The sequence below is a fragment of the Tympanuchus pallidicinctus genome, unplaced genomic scaffold, assembly GCF_026119805.1.
Source record: "Tympanuchus pallidicinctus isolate F22 unplaced genomic scaffold, pur_lepc_1.0 scaffold3, whole genome shotgun sequence".
Lineage (NCBI taxonomy): Eukaryota > Metazoa > Chordata > Aves > Galliformes > Phasianidae > Tympanuchus > Tympanuchus pallidicinctus.
The window spans coordinates 52,149,615-52,154,979 of NW_026294747.1; the positions used below are offsets into that span (position 1 = coordinate 52,149,615).

Here is a 5,365-nt window from a genome sequence, read left to right on the forward strand (position 1 = left end):
ATGAGTGTCAGTTCTACAGCTGTTACGGTTGTTAGCAGTTTGACTGTAACTGAATAACACACAATGCTCTAAATGAAAGGGAACCATGATAACCTGTCTGGATCCAGCACACCCATTAAGTATCTATCTCAGGCTGGATTTAGGAGAGAGTTAATGCATCATTCAGCATATATTATGGAAGTGCACAGAGCAGCTAAGGGATGTGCAAGTGTACAGGAACTGCTGAATCATGGCCTGAACCTCATTGACCACCTGAGGCAAGCAATGAGTCAGCCATGGGAGCACAGGTGAGGGTAACTCACCTGTACTACTGGAAGGGGTGGAGCCTGGCTGCACCTCTCTTGGACCCCATTTAAGTGCTGAGTGCCACTCACTTCTTGTGGAGAATGTTGTGAGCCTATAAAGTCTCTTTAAGTAGGAGTTTGAGATTCTTCCTAGAGACTTTATTCTGGGCAGGAGGTTAACTAGTGGTAGGACTGGGGGCACTTGAGGCATTATCCTTATGGTACAGAACTCTTTACCCCATCACAACCTGTCTTGCCACCTTCCCCACATTGGGAGTGCTGTATAATCAGAATTAATAATGGTATCTCTGACCAGGAGGACAGTTGAAAAGACAGTATGACTGGGCAGTAATGAATAGAGTCTAGCTAAGTCATGGAAGGCAGCATGGGTGATATACAAGCATGCTCTCTCATATACCACTGGAGTATGGCTACCTCAGAATTTTTTATATTGATGCTATCACGTGCGTGATCTATCAAAATAGCAGTGGATTGCCTCTCATTAGTAGTAATGGTTGTGGAAGCAGTATTTGAACCATGTAACTGGCTATTTCCTCTGAGGAGGATGAATTTTAACAACAATGAAATCTTGATGCTACATTGAAGCTGTGTCTTAATGACCATTTTCAATTATTTCAGTGAAAAAATAACTATTATGGACTGTCATATGTAGTCTTGTGTCTAATATATAGGACTTTTTATTGTCCTTGTTAAAATCTATCTGAAAAGATATTCGCACTCACAGTCACAAGTAGAATATGTTGGAGCTTCTTAAAAAGAGAAGTAACTACTCCTTGAAAAGTTTTCCTAAGTTAATCCAGCTTTTCTTCCTCTCAGAAGTCAAGAAATATCCAAGAGATACGTGCAATTGTAACCTTGATATTTGCTTATCCCTAGATTCCACTTGCAGCCAGTCTTGCTCTGAAGAGTTCTTACTTATGTTTTATTCTGGATGACTCAATGGAGAAGGAGAAAGAAAAGTGGAAACAGCCTAGAGAAGAAGCTGAGAAGATAGAGACAGGTTATCCTCCTATGCGATTTTAATGGTAAGAGGCTAGGATTTCAGCTAAGAAAGGTAAGAGTATTCAACTCCCTCTTCATTTGCAGAGAGGGAAATCATCACAGTGACTTCCATTGCTGTATTTTTCACTGCTGCATTCCTCTGCACTGCCAAGGGAAATAACCTTTTGTCCCCTCTTTCTTGGGGGACACTTGTTTTTATTGTTGTCTCTGGTCAAATCCACCAGCACTGATTTAATAGGAGATGAAGGAGCTTTTGTGCCCTTCTCAGCAGTTTCAGCATGTGTGGAGCATGTTTCTGGGTCATTGGATGCAATTGGCGTTCAGATGAAATAATACTCCTTAGGAGTGGTAAAGACACTGTGTGCAACTTACCTGCTGTGTGGTTATGAAGTCTAGTGACTTAGCAAATAATGAGGTAAGTGGTGATACTCAGTTGTAAGTTATGTTCAGGTAAAATAAAGGATAAACTTAAAATCTTCTGCTTCAGCTTTGTACTTATGCAGAATAAACATATCCATAGCTGTATGGAAATGTAAAAGGTGTTAATAATTATTGAGAGATGATTATGAACAACTCCTACCTGAGGCTGGTTTTTAGAGTGCATGAGTGGGCTCAGCTATGGGCTACCATGGCAGGTCTTTTTGTCCATGTAACAGATAGCCAAACACGCTGACTCTGAGACTGAAATCTTAGTGGATGTGATTAGAATCAACAGCTCCTCTCACAAAGACCATTAGGATCTCCTTTATAAATCTGAAGCAGTATTTCTCTCCCCACTGCTGCCTGAGAAGGTAAACTCTAGCTAAAATAGTGATAGAGCAGTGCTGGCAGAGCAACCATGGTTGTTATTGTTTGTTTATATATTTGTTGGAAAAAAGAGGTTCTAGGGAGACATAATACTCTCTTTGAAGCATTGTGCACCTGGGCTCCTACTGTAACTAGTATGTTCTTGTGCAGCAATTTCCAGCTGGTGAAATGTCTGTCCTTAGAGGAAACATCCTCCCCAGCTACTCCAGGTCAGTGTAATCAATGGCTTTTCAGAAGGAAAATAACTCCTTTGTTGACTTGCTGTTCACTTAGTATATCCACAAGTACACTAAAGGTTTGTGTAAATAACAAAAGGTGTTTGCTGTTGAATAAGACTAGAATTCCCTTATTGCACTATATATACTTCAATATTTCTTTCATTCCCCAACTTGAGCCATAAGTAGGAGAGCAAACTGTAGCACTATCATCAGGTACCTATCTTTTTTAACTACATGATTCGCAACATTGGTTGGAGAAGATAGGCATTGTACTCTTGAAAAAGCAGGATGGGAAATTTAAAATTAGTAGGTGAGATAAAGTGACTTTACCTAAAGAAATATGATAAAGGGAAGATTTAGCAGCAGCTGGCTTCATCAAACAACCAGTAACTCCAAGTAAAGGTAGAGAATTCTTCTTATTTGCTTCTTCTGACAACTATCGTTTGGCTAGCGTCACTGTAAAGACCTATGTTATTTAGCAGAGAAGGAAAGCAAGATGTTCTCTTTAAGCTGATGTAAGAAAAATAGCATTAATTTATGATACCTCAAGCTGCTACTGTGCTAGGGGACAGTACTTGCTGTTCTCAAGTTCAGCAGCAGGTTACTTTCTCTTGTTGCTGAGCTTTAGCACCCAGGTATTTTCTGACTACTAAGTTATGGGAATATTGGATGATGCTGAAGGGACCTGAAGCTAATTCTGCCATAAAGAACACAAAGTACAGATGCTCTCCTTGCCTCAGGCATGAGTTAGAACATTCTTTTTTTCTTACCTTGTGAAACAAAAAGTCGAAAGGTAAAGAAATATAAAAGGATTTTTATATTAGAAAATAAAAATAATATACACAGTGTAATAAGCAGGAAAAGTGATTGCAGTTTTTTTTTTAAGTGAACTTGGTATTACTCTATGGTGACCATTTTCACAGCCCAAGAAATAATGCCTTGATGTGATTTTTATACTGTTGAGAGAGATGAAGCTATACTGACCATGCAGAATACTGAAAATAACAATAATATTTTCCCAGAGACATGCAAAATATTTCCCAAGGTCTAATTCTACAAACTTCCTCAAAAGAGGGGGGGGGAAAAAGCATGGAACTCAAACTCCATTTCCTCCAAGGACAAGACTGAAGCTAGCCGAGCCTGCTTTGGTTGGCTGCACTCCTGAGCAACAGCTGCATGACTGACTGATACAACACCAGCCAAAAAAATGACGCAGTAAATCTGTGCAATGAAGATTCCAGAAATGTGCAAGCATAGGATCATAGAATAGTTTGGCATGGATCTCTCTAATTTAAACTGCCATTTCCTTTAAGACTTACAGGGAGTCTTCAAATGTAGAATGTTTCATCTTCCGTTTTAACACTGGATGCAGTGCTTTTCATTTAATTCTGCAGTATAAATTTCATCCAACAAGAGGATTTCAAGTGCTTCAGTGAAATATGGTGTACAGATCTGTATGTGTTTTTCAGATGTCTGTTTCTGATATCTATTTCATGCTAGCATTTGGGCAGGTTTGAACTGTCCCTTTGCCCTGTGCTGTTGAGAGAAACAAAAGGGGAAAGTTATGTAGAATATGTGAATCTTTAGTGAAGCTTCCTTCAGAGAAGATTCCCAAGTATTTTTGGAAGGCTTGTACAGGTCTAAAGAAGTAGTATCTGGAAAGATGGCCAGTTCAAGAACAGAACAAATACCTGCAGACTATGAAATAGAGAAAGACAAAGACAGTGTATGTTGGAAGTAGTGACTAATGAGCTGCACACAGCTAAAAGAACACTTGAAGAAATAGTAAGACAAGGTTTAAAAAAAAAAAGCCAGGTACTTTTTGTCTGCCTATTGCCACTAAAGTAAATCATTAAGGTCTCTTAAGAGACTCTTAAAAAGCTTATTAAACCATTTTTGGAAGCTCTAGCTCATAGAAGTTGACTCTTTGCTCATATAATGAGCTTAAGGAGTTTTTGAGAGGCTTCAGCAATCTGAAAGAATGATATTTTTGGCACAAAGATGGATACACAATACATTTCAGAAGAAAATTATTGTTTGTTAGAGAGGAATCAAGTGTATTGTTCCTTTAAAAGGAACAATTAGGAGTTGGTTTATCCAGAGTTTTAAAAAGTGGACAAAGAACATTTTTGAGGTTTAACCAAAAACACTCTTGAGTTGGGTATGATTTAATTCTAAAAATCGGTGTGGTTACTTCACACCAATTCTGCTATGAGCATATTGCTGAGAATATATCTACATTTACTTGTCCACTGCAGCTTGTAGGCCTCACAGAATGTTATGAATATATTAGTACATCAACTCGATGATTGCACCAGTTATAAAAATTGAAATTACTTAAAGAATGGATTAGAATGTCCATGTCGCATTCAAAGCTTCTTTTTTTTTCCTTCTGAATATCAGAGCTTTCCTAAATGTCTTGCTAAAACAAGAAGTGGAACGGTATGGCCACTACTTTCAAGCTGGGTTCTGTATCTGGCTTTGTTCTTAATTGCAATAAAAGAGTAGCTCTCTTTCCTATGTTTAATTTCTTTAGATCAAATTTGCAGGTGTTCAAAATATCATGGAAGTTGTAAGGTAAAAACATGTTCATTTCCTGAGGAGCCTACACACACACAGACTGACCACTGAAGAAATATATAAGTAGGATTATTAAAATGTCTCTTTCTCATTGTTCTGCCCATGTTCAATGTTAGGGTTTTTCTGTAGTAATACTGAGCTATTTGTTGTATGCCATCTTTCTAGCCTTACCCTTTTTGCTGTGGTTAGAAAGAGATTCTAAGAATAACCAAGAAAGTAAATCTGGAGAAAAAACATAATAGGAATATGTGTAGTTGTGGATCATATCTGAGAAAATGTTTAAGGGAACTCAGAACCCAGTAAATCGAGAAGTTGTGCCACCTTTTTTTTTCCTAAACTTTTCCTTATGTCTGCCTGCCCAGATCTATTATTTAAAAGATTTCTCAAACTGCAGGTAATCACCTGTAATGATGTTACTGTCCACATCAGTCTGTCCTGAAACTCTGTGAGCTT

At 38.2% G+C, this 5,365-nt stretch overlaps 1 long non-coding RNA gene across 1 annotated transcript; it reads left to right on the plus strand.

The window, feature by feature from the left end:
• The first annotated feature begins 392 nt into the window (after window positions 1–392).
• Window positions 393–5,088, plus strand: LOC128086712 (uncharacterized). Its single transcript, XR_008209495.1, has 3 exons — window positions 393–505; window positions 1,182–1,330; window positions 4,882–5,088. It is a non-coding gene; the product is annotated as an uncharacterized LOC128086712 (long non-coding RNA).
• The last annotated feature ends 277 nt before the right edge of the window (window positions 5,089–5,365 follow it).